Source organism: Stigmatopora nigra, chromosome 4, assembly GCF_051989575.1.
Source record: "Stigmatopora nigra isolate UIUO_SnigA chromosome 4, RoL_Snig_1.1, whole genome shotgun sequence".
Classification (NCBI taxonomy): Eukaryota; Metazoa; Chordata; class Actinopteri; order Syngnathiformes; family Syngnathidae; genus Stigmatopora; species Stigmatopora nigra.
In genome coordinates, this window is record NC_135511.1 from 3,542,786 (window position 1) to 3,561,385 (window position 18,600).

At 38.0% G+C, this 18,600-nt stretch overlaps 1 protein-coding gene and 1 long non-coding RNA gene across 2 annotated transcripts in view; one reads left to right on the top strand and one right to left on the bottom strand.

The window, feature by feature from the left end:
- adamts3 (ADAM metallopeptidase with thrombospondin type 1 motif, 3) overlaps positions 1-18,600 on the bottom strand; it is a 110,411-nt gene that overhangs the window by 65,674 nt on the left and 26,137 nt on the right. The gene's annotated exons all lie outside the window — the stretch shown is intronic.
- LOC144195757 (uncharacterized) lies at positions 13,858-17,614 on the top strand. Its single transcript, XR_013326157.1, has 3 exons — positions 13,858-14,016; positions 14,921-15,004; positions 16,286-17,614. It is a non-coding gene; the product is annotated as an uncharacterized LOC144195757 (long non-coding RNA).

Here is an 18,600-nt window from a genome sequence, read left to right on the forward strand (position 1 = left end):
GCCAAGATACAACACTGAGTTTGTCAACAGTAAACATTTAATCCCCTTCAAAGTTTAGGGTGGCAGAAAATAAACATTCATTCTAATTACATTTTCTTTCAATAAGAAGGCACGGTGGTTAGCGTTTTGGCCTCAAAGTTCTGGGGTCGAGGGTTTAATTTGATGTCTGTCCTCAATTTGTGGAATTTGCATGTTTTCTCCAGGGTTGTGTGGGTTTTCTCCGGGTACCACAGTTTCCTCCCACATCCCCAAAACATGCAACATAGGAAGGTTGAACACTATAGTTTGTGTCCTGTTATGGTGAATGGTTGTCTGTCTCCTGCTGCCCTGCTATTGGCTGGCCACCCATTTAGTATGTCCGCCTCCTGTTATCCGAAGATAGCTAAGATAGCATCCAGCACCCCTCATGATCTTGAGAGAGTGGTGAGTGAGAGTGGTGCGGAAAATAAAAGAATTTATTTTCTGTCTTCATTCAATACAAAAAGGAAGACAAAAAACGAAATATGCAGTCTTTCACCAAGGACTACAAAAAAAAATGTTACTTTAATTTTAGTTTATCAATAATCAAAGTCAAATTTGTTCATAACCCTAAAGAGTCAATAAAAAATACCAATAGCCAGAAGATATTTTTCTTCTATTGCGGGATGCTCGGCCAGTCAGACAGTGGTCCTGATTGAGCTAAAATAAACACAGAAGAAACGTCCGTAGGCCTGGCAGTCTCCTACAAACCAAGGATTGTGGGCAACATTCCTGCACTACGCCGCTCTGGTTGTGACACTGGCATTCTTGTGCGCATTCCCCTCCGCCCTTTCACTGCCAGCACCCAGAAGAGTAAACAGGCCACTTCAAAGGCAGAGGACTTACCGTCACTAGCTTAGCTTTAAGACTGGGGCCACGAAGAGGGGGTGTGGGGGGCCTTCTGCCCCTTGTGGTAAACTACCGGGCGATGCGGCGACAAGACTGGTTGGTGGTGCCACAAGCTAAAAATGGAAGCAAGGTGGGCGACGGGCAAAAGCCCAGTGGAAATCTACTACGTCTTCTCAATAATAGTGAAGGAGTTACTCTTTATATGCAGGCATTGAATTAATTGCCTTTCATTGACGGCATCAGACGTTCAAGCCTTTTTTGATCGGGAGGGACAAATGAATTACCGTATTTTTGCGATTATAAATCTCAGTTTGTTTCGTAGTTTGGCCAGGGATACCACTTATGTGTGAAATTGTCTTCCTCCCGAGTTGGTGGATATCGAGGATGGAGATTTCATTGGATTTAGTGATTTGGAGTGAAACTGATAGTTTGGTGAACTTGTTAGCATATTCTTTATGCTATAGTTATCTGAATAACTCTTAATATGTTACGTTGTTACCAGGCATTTCAGTCATATAACGTTAGTATACCGAACAATTGTTCAGCCTGTTGTTTTCTATTGTAATTTATTTTTAAATTGCCTTTCAAGATAACATGTATGTTTTTTGTGTTGGATGTTGTGTTTTTTTCCTTTTTTGGGTAGTAAAACTTATACTCAGGTGCGACTTATACTCCAGAAAATACAGTAATGTAGAGTCATGTTCAGTAGATTTTGCCAAAACCATAATTTTTGGGGTACATCTACTATTTATTCATGCATTTTCAACATTACTTATCCTTGTCAGGGTCGCGAGCTCCTGGAGTCTATTACATCTGACTTTGGGCAAAAGACTGATGACACCTTAGACTGGGATCAAGCTAGTTGCGGGCAAACATAGACAGATCACCATTCACACTTAAAATCCCACTGTCACCAAGCGGGAATCAATCCCAAACTGAATGCACCGAAGTTAAGCGAAAGAGCCAGTGGCATACATCTACTAGAGCAGGGGTGGTGAACATGTGTTTTTTTTAACTACACTTTTAGACTTATATTACTACACTTTTAGACTTTTATTACTACACCTTTACTTTTATAGTGAGGATAAAGAGGTTCAGCAAATTAATGAATAAATGAATGAGCGTGTGCCCTGTGTGTGCATGTGTAAATATATAGCCTGTTGCATTTGTACGGTTTTAATCGCTAAATGACAGGAATTTCAATTAATAAGAACATTTAGCAGAGGTTGTCAGGTATGTAACAGAGAATCTTATAACATGGATAGTGACTGTTGTGAAACAACCAATGAGAGCCCAGTAGAGTGAAGCGAGGTTCTAAAGTAAGAAACAATGCATCCGCGACAATATTTTCTAAATAAAATAACGTAAATAATTTACTTTTTGGGGATTTCGTAACTTGGATCTTTTTCGTATCTCGAGGCACTCATTTGCATATAAAAAGCTTTGGGAACCTAAACATTTTCGGCAACTTGAAGTTCTTTTTTTCCATTGAAACATTTATTATAATATATTATATATTAATTTTGCTACTACTATGCTTTGTGATACATCCACCAATTTTTTTTTTACAATTACATGTTATTATATTTATATATCAATATATGTACAAGAAAATTAATGAAAATGTTATTAAGTATTGAATTTATTTTCATTCCCTGAAAGTAAAATGAGGTCATTAAAAACTAAATAGCTTTGCATTCCCATTAGCCTAAAAAAAAACTAAAAACTGCTGTGTCAAGGTCCAGCCATGTTTTATTCCCTGTTAATGTACCCAGAAGAGCCTTTTTTACAGGCCTAATTATCTTAATAGCAGCTTTTTGGTTTATTTATTTTTAAAAGGCAACGCTGTCAAGTCATTAGCTATCCAGGATGGCGTGACCCAGTTGGAGTCCATATGTTGGCTTCAATTTTGAGGCTGATTTAATATGTTCATAACCAGGCCGCACAAGGCCCAATTGGCATTGAAATGGCGCTATAAAGTCAGCATGGCGTCACCACAGTTGTGTGAATGGCCTAGCGAAGCATCTTTTCCCTTGTGTCGGGTAATTAGACCATTTTTGTTATTGTTGCTCATTTTCAAAAAGGGTCCTCGTATAGCGCTGCAGTTTTGATTGTCCTTATTGTGAGAGTTTAATCAAGTCTTTGTGTCACTGCAAAGGCACAACAAGGGATGATGATAACTGTACGTGTCCCAATTAGAGTTTGACATGATTTTTACAATAGTGTAGTACTTGCAGGATCAGTGTATTCTCTTTTTACCCAAACATTTGAATGGGAGACCTAGTCAACTTGATGCTAATGACGGTTTTCCTCTTCAAAGTTCAGTAAAACTAGTGCAGTTTCCCAACCAGTGTGCCGCGAGCACACTGGTGTGCCGTGAGTGAGGATTAGGTGTACAATGGGAAATTACCTCGCAAGAATTCATAGATTGTAAAATTCTGAAAGAAAATTTGTAATATTATGTGTCTAAAACAGAAATATGACAACTGCAAAGTCCATAGAGTAAAATTACAAGATTAAAATTGAAATTATACAAGATTGACGTAGTTTTATTGGTCATTTTTAATGTAACCTGAACCGAAAGTTGTTTGGATTCATGCGCATAAAGTTTGTGGGACCACAAAACTGTTTTAAAACAGTGACTGGAGATTTTTTCGCAATGCAAAAGGTGTACCTCAGCTCAAAAACTGTTTGGAAACATTGATTATGGTTCTCTGTTCAACAATTTTCTTTGCTTTTCTAGCATTAATGTACCTGAAGTGCTCTAACACTGTGGGTCTCAAGTCTCATATTTTCAAGAATCCTGACTCCTCAAATTTAATTGAAAATATAATACAATGCAATGCTATATTTTGTTTTTAATTCAATGAGATACAATATAGAACAATTAATTTCTGTTTCTAATTTTTTCATTAATTAGTAATTCATGCAAAAAAGGTTTTTACATTTAATTATTTAAAAAAAAATCATTTTTGGCTGCACAGTATTTGTTCAATTAAATGCCCATGTTTAGTATTTTTGTTATATACTATAATTTTTTCTGTCCTAACGTATTCTTCCTAAATTCATACCTCTACTTAAGAATGCCTCTAGGAACAAAAATTTCAGGTTACAAATTTTGTATATGCAAATGAGTGACTTGAGTTACGAAAAAGATCCAAGTTCCGAAATCCCCCAAAAAGTAAATGTATTTCCTTATCCTTTATTTTATTTTGTAAATATTGTCGCGGATGCATTGATTCTCACTTTAGAAAATCACTGCCCTCTACTGGGCTCTCATTTCATCGCTATCATTCTATTTCAAATAATGACAATAAAAGCATTGAATTGAATTCAATTGGCTGTCTCACAACAACCACTATCTATGTGTCAAGATTCTCTCTTAGATTCCTGTCCACCTCGACTAAATGCTCACTTTATTAATGATTGCAATTCCCCTTAAGCGATCATATTTTCACATAAACACGCACACACACACACCTCATATCATTCATACAAAATGGGGGATACTGAGCAACTACAAAGGGTTCAGTTGGAAGTTGTGTGATGACCGTGGAACGAATTAGATAATTTACATGTAAAGTACACCTCAACTTACAAAATGGATTTGACGCCGATTAGTTAGTGAAAACCACGTGATTACACGTCTTGCATTCTCAATAGCGCTGAATCATATACCTAATATCATTTCAGGGTTATCAAAAGTTATTTTTGTTGTCATTTAGTTTTCATTGGTTCTTTTTTTTCCATTTGCATTTGCCCACAGTGTTTGATTTAGGTCATTTTCACCACAATAAACAGGCAGAAACAGAGACATCCTCAACACGAGGAAATATGCTCTGTTTAAAGCATCCTCGGAGGCATTCTTTTAAAGGTCAAGACATTTGTGAATTTTATCCATTGTGTTGCTGAGGGCTCTGTAGCAGAAAAGTCTATAGCGCTCAGCTACGACATTGGGCTGTCTGTTTGACAGAAACGGATGGGAGTCACCAAAGTGGATTGAACTCCCTGTGAAGGAAGACAGCCAGCATTTTCTTCAACCCCCCCATGAATGAAGGCTAAGTTTGGCAGCATGTTCCGCGGTCCAAGGCGGCAACAAGGCCTCACGTTGTCCTGCTTCGCCCTCCTGGTGTTAGACGTCCGTTTTGACTGAGAGGGGTAAATGAACGACCCTCCCACTTCAAACAAATTAAAAGTCTATCGGTATAAATGAATTGGGAATTTATTCATTCATTGTGGTCTAAATTTATTTGTTAACATTTCATTTTAAAGGTTCATTTAGCAAAACAGTGATGCAAAGGCATGTTCGGTAAATGTCTTTTAATATTTTTTTAATGGTTTCAAATGTAAATATGTTATATGTTGTGTACAAACTACGGGCCGCGGAGCATCGGTGGCCCACTGCCTGGTTAAAATTGACGACAGCGGATAATAAAATTATCATTGAATAACGTGGGGGGTGCTGGAGTCTATGCCAGCTGACTCAGGAACAGAAGCAGGGGACACGCTGAATCGGTGGCCAGCCAATCACAGGGCAGAAGGAGACGGACAACTCACACAAATATCTGGGGGCAATTTAGGGTGTCCTATCAGCCTTCCATGCTTGTTTTTTGGAATGTGGGAGAAAACGGCAGGCGCTCGTAACATAACATAAACAAATTTAAATGAACTTGGATTATGATGCAGACACACTCACAAATAAGTTTAATCTAACCTTACATTGAACTTAATTCTAATTTTGTCTAAAATTTTGATCGCTTTTCTCCTGTCCGGCCGGGTTGGCTCTATTTGCCCCACCTCCACCCTAACTTTCACATGCAATTCTAGATGTTGCTTTTATATTCCCTTCAAAATATTCTCAAGATGATGCACACAAATATCCTCACAATAGGACAACGCACAACCACTTGCCAAAGAGAAGTAGTATATACGCCATTGGCACTGACTCACGGGAAAAGAAACACTGAAAAGATGTTCAGCCCAGTGCTCGCAGAGACATTACAGGAGGGAGTTGCGACCACTGAGACATTACACAAGTGAGTTGAGGGGAGAAAGACAGTGCCCATGATGTTTTTATGAGCAGCCTCTCGCATCTACTGTCTTTTCGTATATCAAAATGTATATATATATATATATATATATATATATATATATATATATATATATATATATATATATATATATATATATATATATATATATATATATATATATATATATATATATATATATATATATATATATATATATATATATATATATATATATATATATATATATATATATATATATATATATATATATATATATATATATATATATATATATATATATATATATATATATATATATATATATATATATATATATATATATATATATATATATATATATATATATATATATAGCCACCTGATGCTGTAGAATGTTCCCTGACTGTGTAGGCAGGCGTGGGATTGATTCCCGCTTGGCGGTGGTGTGATTGGGCATGGGACTGGTTGTCTGTCTCTCTGTGTGCCCTAAGGCCGACTGGCGACCAGCCCAGATGTTGTAAGACTTTAGCCCGAAGTCCACTAGGATAGGCTCCAACAACCCCCACAACCTTTGCGAGGATGCGTGGTACGAAAAATGAATGAATGACTAATGTGCTGTGACATCATTATGAACATTGTTCTGTGCCAGCAAAAGCCAGGATCAATAATATCGACCAATAATTATTATAACGATGATCCATAACAAAGAAAAAATACCAAACTAGTGAAAAATGAAAAGAGTACAATCAAATCTGCAATCCTTTTAAGTATAACATTACATCCTCAAGAGTTCTGACTGGGATTTACAATTAAATATCCGTTTTTTAAAACTGTTTTCCAATGCATATTCCCAAGACGACTGCAGGAGATAAAAAGAATAAGAAGATTTCTCTCCAGGCAGGGGAGTTTCCAAACACTTTGAAACTGGAAATAAAACTTCTTTGAAAAAAAACTAAATAATAATAATAATCAGCTTGCCACGACAATGGAACTATGGGCTAATATCAAATCTGCCATTGCTGGCGGAAATTGTTCAAAGGGTTGTTAATGAGTACAACTGGGCTTTTATGATGCAAATAAATTTTGTTTAACTCATTTCACTCTGGATTTCGACCACACCGCAGCACCAAAACACTGCTGATCACAGCCCTAAATGATATTTGGCAGAACAGTGACACAGGCAAATAATCTGTTCTGATATGACTGGACCTCAGTGCAAATGGGAGGTTTCCCCTGGGTCCATTCTTGGACTGTTTGTATTTAACATCTATATGACTATTATATTATACTTATTCTATCATACTTTTGCAGATGACCCAACTCTACATTTCAGTGTCCCTACATTAGATTCTCATGTCATTTTATCAACCCTTTCGTCCTCACTAAGGTCGTGGGTGGTGCTGGACCAGATCCCAACTGACTTCGGGCCAGAGGCGGGGGACACCCTGAATTGGTGGCTAGCCAATCGTAGGGCACAACTAGTCAAACAACCATTCACACTCACACTCATACCTACAGTCAATGTACAGTGTCTAATCAGCGTACTATGCGTGTCTTTGGATTGTGGGAGGAAACCAGAGTACCTGGAGAAAACCCATGAAGGCCCAGGGAGAAAATGCACACTCCACATAAAACCTACGTGGATTTGAACCCAGGACCCCCATTGTGAGGCCGACGCGCTAACCACTCATCCACCGGGCCATCCTCTATTTTAAATCAGGGTTAAAATATATATTTACCATATTTTCTCGCATATTAGACATATTTGTAACTCCAAAAAATGATGACTGAATCAAGGGTATGGCTTGTATGTGCACAAATTAGACTTGACATGCACGAAACTGCAAGGTGACAAAGAAGAAAAGCCGGAACCCAAGATAATGCGACCAATATGGTAATATATCTTAAAATAGAGAAAAGATTAACAGAAAAAAACGCTTAACAAAATTTTGTTTGACGTCTATGAGGCCTTGTTACCTACGTCATGTGTATCTTATGCTATTAGTGCATACAGAGACTTGGTGATTGGGGATGGTATAACAAAACTAGACCGCAACTGACACACTTCTTAGTAGTACTGCTCACGTGGCTTCTTTTTTTAATTCATCCACGTGCAGGTACACCCTTTCAGAAATCCAGCTGACAATCTTTTCGATTCATACAGTGTCTCAGAAATTCCATGTACGATGATTTTTCTTAAAATTTTCCCTTCAAAGTAACACATTTCTACTCCTCATTAAAACCATAAATACAAAGTTGAAAATTGAGAACCCGAAGTCAGCTGGGATAGGCTCTAGCCCTCTCTGTGGCCATTGTGAGGATATGCGGTTCAGAAAAGGAATGAATAGATTCCTCCGATACTTTGTCTATATGTAAGATGTAGATTGTAATTTCAGGTATCAATGAATTAATCAAGATTAATAAATTACAATGTTGGTAATATTTTTTCAATCAAGTCCTAATCTTTTTTTTAAATCCTTGGCTGCCATCAATGGCATTAGATTTCAAAACTTCCATTGTGTTCAAGCTAACTTGTTTCACCTAATTTACTAAAATCAACTTATTCTATTTTTTAGCTTTCTTTCATGCGTAGCGCAGACAGCATTTAACTATCAGTTGATATTAAGTAAATGGGTCAAAAAGCACATAAAAATAAAAAATGCAGGCAAACAAGTGAGTCAGTCTGGCTCTTACATCATTTCCAGACTTCATCTCGCAGTTTTTTGGGGCCTGGCACAGAAATGTAGCGCTGTTATACAATGGAAAAACACGCAGCATCTTTGTTTCTCTAGTAACTGCAACACGCAGCAGGAATTGAAGGTATTTGGCTGACGGGATGACAGTTAACTTATGAGAAGCGACCGGGAAGATGATGACTATCATAATGATGATGATGATGATGATGATGATGATGATTCACTGAGTGTTATGAAATATCCTTTCTAAGGTCTTTTCCTTTCTGTAGTTTCCTTGGTTCATAGCGACTAATTATCTCCAGCTTTCCAATGGAAAGTCATCAGCGCACGACAAGGTACTTATCCAAAAGACGTGGAAAGTATATTTGGAATTGGGGACTGCTTGGTGGAAACCATGCAGAGAAAAAAAAGCATATTTCACTTCTATCTATTGACTGTTCCATACAAAGAGTTTTAGTCTTAATGACTATAACTTTTTGTATGGAAAAAACAAAAAACAACATTAATTACAGCTTAAATTTAAAAAAACACTAAAAGATGAAATATATGTAATGTTTTATCCACATATATATATATATATATATATATATATATATATATATATATATATATATATATATATATATATATATATATATATATATATATATATATATATATATATATATATATATATATATATATATATATATATATATATATATATATATATATATATATATATATTGATTTTTGATTAATTTTTATTTTTTTCATAAATAAAAAAAACATTCATAAAACAGTTTTCACTAAAAGATGCATTTTGAGTAGAATGCGTACCCAGATTTTGAAATCTCACCTCTATGTCTACTTGATTCAACTTGTTCTACTCCAAGTAAGTAGAAATTTCAAGCGCTGACTTGTATCTATTTACTGGCACTAATGATGCTTTCAATCTCTACCAAGAAAAGGCTTGAAAGCTTTTTGTAGCATTCATTTATTTCAAGGATTGTACACGCACGCACACAGAGGACCTGCCAAGTGTTTTCATTGACATCTGACCCAGTCCAAATTACTTCTGTTTACGACACATTAGAGGATCCATCCCGGCTGACACCGGTTAACCTTTGGTACATTAACTCAATAAAGAGAAATGACTTTCAACTGCGCCTCAAATACACGTGAATTAGTTTACCGTGAACATTCGCAAAGGCGCACATATTTTTTGGGGAACGTGGAGAGAATTTTGACTGTGGGATTCATTTGCCGTTATCTCCAGATGCCAACTGGAGGCGAGATTTTCATTAAATAAAACAAAGCAGCAGATGGCTCAGTAAATTACTTCTAAGAGGGCTTTACCCAGACCTGATGGACTTAAAAGTACAAGGCCACTTCGAGTATTAGAGGAATTCATGTAAAAAAAAAAGTGTGTTCAAACTGTTTAAGTTTTCTTTGGAAAATAAACCAAACATCGCAAAAAACATCTTAAATCCATAACGTTCTTCTGAAATTTTTTGAATGACGTGGCAAACGTAGAGCATACTCCAGTGCTATTTCCTCTTCGATTTATAGTTTCATTATTGTGGTGGCCAGCATTTTTCCCCCTAAAATTCAATTGTTTTATCGGAAAATTGCTTATATGTGTTGGGTTGGAAATTGAAACAACATGAACACTGCTGAGATAAGTCTTATTATTTTTTTTTTCTGTCTGACCAAGGGATTCATAATTGGACATATACATGGAAATAGCAGCTGGTAAGTAGTCGATTGTGTTGTTCATTCATCTTCTGTACTGCGCATCCTCGTAAGGGTTGCTGGTGCCTATCCAAGCTGACTTCAAGTGAAAGGCAGACTGCACACTAGAATGGTCGTCAGTCAACCATAGGGCATACAAAGATGGACAACCCTTGGTACTCAAAGTCATCCCGCCACCAGCAGGAATCCAGCCTGTGCCTGTCCACACCGAAGTCAGGCGGGTAAACCTCTACACTCTCAGGTGGTTTATTCTGTTGTTTTAATCCAAATATTTCCCTCAAAACTTCCTTGACTAAGTGACAAATGATGTGGGACCAATGAGTTCGGTTGTTGTTTTTTTCAGCTAAAATACAGTAATCCCTCAAATATCCCGGACAATGTAGACTAGACATGGCTGCAATAATTTAAAAACCACAAAGTAGGATAACCCCTATTATTAATACAATGCTACATGTTTTCGCACGTATACAGAAATACAAGTACACAAGTAAAATTATCAAGGCGTATTTCTTAAAAATGACAGCCATAAGCCTATTAAAGACTGTAATGCATTTATACCTAAATATAAACTATACATTTAAAAAATGGTGAATACTTTAAAAACTGAACTCAATGAAGATTGTTCCTCGCCGCTCGATATACATTTTTAAAAAACAGGTGCACAGTCCAGACCTTGAAGGGCAGTCCCCTTTCAGCGAGGTACAGCTTCGTGTTTGGGATGAAACAGTTTAAGAACCAGTCCTATTTGATGGCTTTCATGATCCAAGCATTCCGGTTGCTCATCTACTAGACAGGCATCAAGGCTTTGTTGTTATTTAAAGCATGAGGGCAGTCGAACTTGTAGATTAAAACTGGCTTTACCATGAACCCAGCAGCATTCCCAAACTTGTATTGTCTTATATTATGTGAGGGAACTCTTCCTCGACGTAGTGTTTCGCTGCCTTATGGTCTGCTGAGGAGGCTCACTCGCGGTGACTGAGGGAGGTTCATCATTATTTTCGTCAGGAGCTAAGCCATCGTAAAAGGTCTTGGCTTTGATTCTAATAATGTTGGTATCCAGAGCAATCTTCTCCCTACAGTCAAAGATCCAGACCGAATGAGCATTCTCCATCTTCACAATAATTGTAGTCCTCGTTGTCAGCACTCACCTCTAAAAAGGATATCATTGCCGTCTTCTGAACGATCGCTTCTTCTTTCTTTATGTAACACACGGTAGATTCATTTATGCCGTGATTACATGCTACATGCGTACACTTATTGCCTGCCTTCAGGCTATCAAGGAATTTCACGTTTTCCATCATGGTCAACATCTTTTGATTTTCTTTGGCTCATTTAATGCAGGGGGGGACGGGTGCAATCCGTTCCTCGAGGGCTACTGTGCTTGCAGATTTTGGTTCCAACCGATCCAATATAGACAGTTTAACCAATTTAGATTTCTGCTGAAACAAGAAACACCTGACTGCAATCCACTGGTTGTATATCTAACATACCAGATTTTGTGGAAATGTTTCTTCTTATGGGATGGAACGAAAACCGACTGTGGGCGGCCCTTTGTGGAATAGTTTGGCCACCCTTGCCTTGGACGATGCTGGATGCTTAGCAGGCATTTTCAGCGGGGATTAAAAAACATAGTCTTTCTCCACGAGGTATAATGTGCGCGATGCGAAATGTAGTCCACAGTAATGAGGAAATGGCAAGATGCCGTCCTTCTAGGACTTATAAATGATTTGGCGCATCATTCTTCTTTGATGGTGAAATGTCGCTGCTTCTTCTTCAGCACTGAGTGCCACTCAATTCAGAACCGAAGAAGCGAGGCCATTTTTATCTGCTGTCTTTGCAAGCGGGTTTTATTCACCATGAATGTTTCCATTTTTACGAACCTTTTTTAAACTTAACATAAAAAATGCGCTGTACGGACCCACGAATGTTGAAGCTGCGAATGTTGAAGCCACCAAGTGGCGAAGGATGACAATATACTGGCATTAGATCAGGGGTGGCCAACTACGGTCCTCGAGAGCCGCTATCCCATCTGTTTTCCATATCTCGCTCGAACAATTCACCCAAATAATCGGGATTGGTATCAAGCTTCTGGACAGCTTGCTTGATTCAGGTGAATTAGAGAAGGGAGAAATGGAAAACAGGCCGGATAGTGGCTTTCGAGGACCGGAATTTTCACCCCTGCATTAGATGGTTAGCACGCGGACTAGCCCCCTTTGTCATTGCCATGGTAACAGGAAAAACATCTTTAGCGCAGTGTTGTCATCACCAAAATTATAGTGTTCTTTATTTTAATCTGAGTCTTTTCCTGAAGAGTGCCTTGACCAAATGAGAAATGACCTGTGGCCAATGAGTTGTTGTTGCTTTATTTTATTATTATTTTTTTAGCTCAACTGCAGTCAAATATGCCAGCAATAAATGGGGATCGATGCAGTCTAGCTGTGACGAGTTAACATTTGCAAGGTAACCAAAACACTGGCTTTATCTATCAGTATTTTCTCGGCTAGCTTTGTCATAAGTGCATCATTAAAATCTCGGTTTTAATTTCAGATGGTTATATAATAGATTTTCAAGCACCATGTTTGTTAGTAGAGTTGAGGGCATCATATGTGAATAGAGCCCAAGATGTGCCAATGTTCAACAAGCAGAAAAATTAGAACAGACATTGAGGGACACTCATATTTTTAACTAAAGAAGCGATGACCTGGACCAACTTTGTGCTTACTTCCCTCAAACCGATTAATAAATGATCTATTGAACTATTTATTTATCTATCTACCCTTTGCATATTTTATCCTTTTTACACTTCCTTTGAACTGGCCCCTCTTCTCTCACCTCACAGATATTTTCTGAACACATTCAACCACCTGGTGGTCATACTTTGTAATACTTTTCTTTTCTATCATGGTGTGTTGGTATTTTGTCTGTCTGATATGTTTCTGTGCCACCTGATGGTGTAGAGGTTCACTCGCCTGACTTGGGTATGGGCAAGCACAGGCTCAATTCCCACTGGTGTTTGTATGATTTTATGGTTGTTTGTCTCTCTGTGTGGCCTACGGATGACTGGCGACCAGTCTAAGGTGTAGTCTGCCTTTCGCCCAAAGTCAGCTGGGATTTTCTGTGATGTTATGATTATGCACTAACAGAATAATATTTTAGCAGTGAATGAACATTAAAAAATACGTCGCAGACAATTCTTAACTCTCTTACATTGACGAACCCAGATGTCCAGTCAGTATCATGTGGGAGGTCTAGCACTAAATAAATATTCATTCACCGCCAACCTCTTACTTCAAATCGATTGGATGTGTCCTAGAGAAACACTGACTTACATTTACAGCATCCTTCATTCACTGCCAACCCTCCGTCTTCAAATGGATTGGACATCGACTCGTGATAAACTCTTTTGAAATGTACAGTTGACGGGATGACACAAATGATTGGGCATCATCATCAAGGGCACGTAAATAGTTCATCATCATTAAAGAGCCAGTATTGGTGGTTAACATAACACACCGACATCCGTGCTAATGCTCATGAGTGGAGATGAGGCTATGGTTGTCATGGTGATGGAAAATTCCAGAATAGGTAGTAGGAGCAGATGGGCAGTCCTAATCTCATGAGGCCCAAAAGCCACGACGTCCTCCACCTTCTTGCGACTCTTTGGATGTTAGCTTCCATTTTCACATGTAAGTGGGAATATGAGTGCGAGAAAGCCGGCGTCTGAGGATGCCTCGACGAATGTCCAGTTTTGGAAATGGGGGAGAGAAGGAGAGGTGTCGTCATGCTCCGAAGAAAAAAAAAAGCCTGATTTATATTTGTCACAAGGCTATGCTAACCTAAGAGCGAGGGCGGCTGTGGCGAGAGGAATTTTGTGAGATGGCAAAAAAGGAACAACTTTGGAGGATGGCAGAAATCTCATGACTGATGCTAAATTTAGTCCCCAACTTGAGTTTATTTGTGAACTCTAAAATACATGTGCTTTACAAATAAATACCTGAAAACTTTTAAAGGGCACTTATTAGCTGCCATTCATGAAGATAAACAGTTAATCTTTATCATTCTGAATGAGTTTGTCATGGCAAGAAGTCCAATCATTTGAAGTGGGAGGCTGGCTTCAATTCCTACAGCCGACACAAACTTGAAAGAAGGGTTAAGGTGTTGATATGGAGCACCGCCTGCATAGTAGTGACGCAAAGTAACACGGAGGGATTATAGAACTCACAAAAACAATCTGAAGTCATTAATTTTGGAATAATAGTATCAAAGACCATAGAGGTCAGAAAAATGTTTGCATAACTCAAGCACGAAGGGAGAAATGATCAAATTTACAGAGTATGTTTGTGATATGAAACCAAGGAGGATTACAATTTTGGGTTTGAGTCAAAAACCACAAAGTCAGAATTTTATAACAACCTCTTATCATTGTTATTATTGCTACTGTTTGTATTATTGTTATCATTTGTTGTATTGCTATTATTTGTATTAATGCTTTTATTTGTATTATTGCAATTATTTTTATTATTGTTATTATTATTATTGTTCTTATTTTCTAATCGCATGTCATTTTCTGAACTGCTTTCTAATCTCAAGGGTTGTTGGGGGTACTGGAGCCTATTCCAGCTGACATTGGGCCAGAGGCGGGGATACCCTGAATTGATGGCCAGCCAGTCGCAGGTCAGGCACAAGGAGACAAATAACCATTGAACCAGAGTACAGAGAGAAAACCCATGCAGGCTCGGGAATAATTATTATTATGATTGTAGTTGTTGTTGTTATTGAAGACATTAGCTCTCCCATCCTTTCGAAGTGGGTTGGCAGTAAATCAACAAAGTTAAATAAATTGCTGCTATGCCTCCCAAATGAAATTAATTGTTTATTAGTGTTAAACTAATTTAAAAGTTTTACTTGTTTTGTAGAAACACAATATTGTCTATCAAAATCAATACTACTTTTGTTTTTAATGTTTTTTTTCATTTATTTAGTATCCAAATCTATCTTAATATTTTTAGGTATGGATATCTCCTTGAATATTTTAGCCTCATGACAGCGTAGCCTTAAATTTTCATCGGTGGCACTGAAACATGGTCACACAACAAGGCTCTCAAGTTACCAAAAAATAATAATAATATTGCTGACATTAATGTGATCAATCTACAGGAGTGGTTGATATTAAAAGTCACCATGCTGCAATTTTTTTCCCTCCAAACTTTAAAGTATGAATCTTGTTCAATCCCTGGTATGAAAGAAGTTGAATGTCAAGGCAACACATGATTGTGATTCAGAAAAAACAGACAGATTTAAACAAATGTCAGATATCTAAACCTGGTGCACCAAATATGTAGGGCAACAGCAGCCTATATTTTCTAAGAATGTCGTCCAAGTGATCATTTGAAAATTTACAAAGCTTTGAAGTTATTTACATGAAAAAATAATAGTTGTGTATTGGTATTTTCTGTTGTGTATACTGGAGCCCATACCAGAGGTTGGTTGGGGTACGCCCTAAACTGGCTGCCAGCCACTAGTGCAGACAAACAAGCATTCACACAGTTGACTTTACAGTCTTCAAAAATACTCAGGCAAGTTTGAGAATTAGGGAAGAAACTATGTGAACTAGTATTTAGATACCTGGTGCCTATATAGTGTTCTTTGTTTTTTTTGTACAAAACAGCCATGTTTACAGTTTCTGCTTCCATGCATTATGATATGTGCCACTCACGCTGATGGATGTCCAATCCGGCTGAGGAGAGCCAACCTCCCAGTCAAGATAGATTAAACAGCCAACACCATCAATGGTGCAGACCGAGTTAAAAATAACACTGAGATCGCACAAAACATTTCCAAAAAATGTGATTAACCTTTAAAACTCAGTGTTAAAATTGAGTTGGAACAACAAAAGAATAATAAATGATAAATAACAGTATGATCTCATTTTCTGAACCACTTCATCCTCTTTAGGGTCACGGGACCTGCTGAAGTCTATCCCAGCTGACTCCGAGCCAGAGGCGGGGGACACCCTGAATCGGTGGCCAGCCGACCGCAGGGCACAAGGAGACAGACAACCATGCACACTCACACTAATACCTGGGGACAATTAGTTCCTGATTTGCCTATTTAAACGCCACTGAGTTTAGCATCATCTTCGGATCGTCTGCGTAGATTACAATGCCATGCAGCCATGCTACCTTACTCCATGATTCCACTTGTTCTCCCTGGTCCGGTTTGGTTTGGTTTTTCGTTTCACAAGTCTGTGTTGTTTTGTAAGGTCCCTTCTAAGTTATATCACAAATTGCCTCGTCCACACCTGCTTCCCTGGAACTGGGTCCTAATCCTTCCTACCTCGCCGCGGCGTTTCTCGTGGACGTAACACTAATAATGTGCTTTTGATTCATATAATATCTTAGAAATAGTACCTGCGATGATTTTTCCTAAGATTTTCCCTTCAAAGTAACACATTTGTACTACCTAAAATGATGAATATGGAGGTGAAAATTGTATATGTGGGGGCGGCTTATACGCGAGAAATTGTAAAATTCAATGATTTTAAGGCAATTTTACGCCGGGGCGGCTCATATGAAAGAAAATACAGTACCACCATATGTTCAAAATCATCTGCTATAAATATAATGAAGTGGGATCGAGACTAAAGGAATTAAACAAAATCCATGTTGTCAACCAGTACAGAATAAGGATAATGCTTTAATCAACAGACCTCTTCTCTAAAAATGTCTTATCCCCAATTGCAGAGAATCCGCATCATAAAGATTGCACTCTCCTATAAGGGATACACCTCCTATTTAGACATGCCCGTGTGCCAAGTGCATCTATCTGTGAAATTGTGAGACCAAAGCAAAAGAGAAATATAATTTATTGCCTTGGCTCCTAAACGCAGGTAAATGTGAGGTGCAATTGACACTGACTAAGTGTAATGTGTTCAAAATTGGGGTCAGGCAAACATGTTGACATGAGGGAATATATTTTTGCATCGTTTTCACAGTGCAAGCTGCTCCAAAATCCTCGGTATCCTCATTTCTCCTAAATGATGAAAAGACTGCTTAATGGAAGATTGGGTTATATCTTGCTGTTTATCTATGTATACTATTTTCTCTTTGTGTTCATTTACTATGAGAGAATTCAACAATAATTTCCCATACTTAAGCGTTTGCTTTTGACTTTATTTTATCTGTTTCTGCTAATCAAGCAATGTCAATTTGGAGTGGATGTAACATAAGATTTTGAAGCAAATTCAATTTAATTTGGCAACAAAATGAATGAATGACTTTTGTTTTTCATTCATTCCTTTTTTCTTTATCCTCACATTGGTCGTGGGGGGTGCTGGAGCCTATCCCAGCTGACTTTAGGCCAGAGGCGGGGGACACCCTGATTCGGTGACCAGCCAATCGCAGGGCACAATTAGACGGTGAACCATTCAAACTCACATTCATAAATAGGGGCAATTTAGAGTGCCCAATCAGCATAACTTCGGTGTGGGCAGGCGCAAGCTCAAATCCTGCTGGTGCAGGTATGACTCTCAGTGCGGATGGTCATTTGTCTCTCTGTGTGCCCTACGAATGACTGGCGACTAGACTAGTCTGCCTTTCGCCCGACGTTAGCTGGGTTCATCCCCAGCACCCCTGCAACCCTTAAGAGGATGCCTGGTATGGAAGATGAATGAATGAAATGAATGAATCCAATATGCCTTCCATGCATGTTTTTTTGTGGGAAGAAGCCAGAGTACCTGGAGAAAACCCAGACAGGCCTGGGGAGAACATGCAAACTCCACATAGGTAGCCTGACCTGGATTCGAACCCAGGACCCTAGAGCTGTGAGGACGACGCGCTAACCATTCAATAATGTAAAAATATTTTACATTTTGAGGGGTTAATGAAACCAACTTCAAAAGGAACTATGACCACCCATCTCCCGCTATTGGCTAACCTGGAACATGTAGATAACAATAAGTCTGCAATGAACGTATTTTATCAGGCTTAAGGTAAAAGAATACAAAAATTGATGCATATAAATGTCTAGCATATACAGTATCTTACGGAAGTGAGTACACCCTTCTCATTTCTGCCTTTTTTAAATCATATAATTTCATAGAACAACACTGAATAAATGACACTTTGATACAACGTAAAGTAGTCACTGTCAAGTTGTGGTGATAACAGAAATTTAGTTTATTTTAAAAATAACTAAAAACTGAGAAATTAATGTGTAAAATACTGCCAACAAAAGTGAGTAAAAACCAAATGAAAGTTTCAAATTTAGTC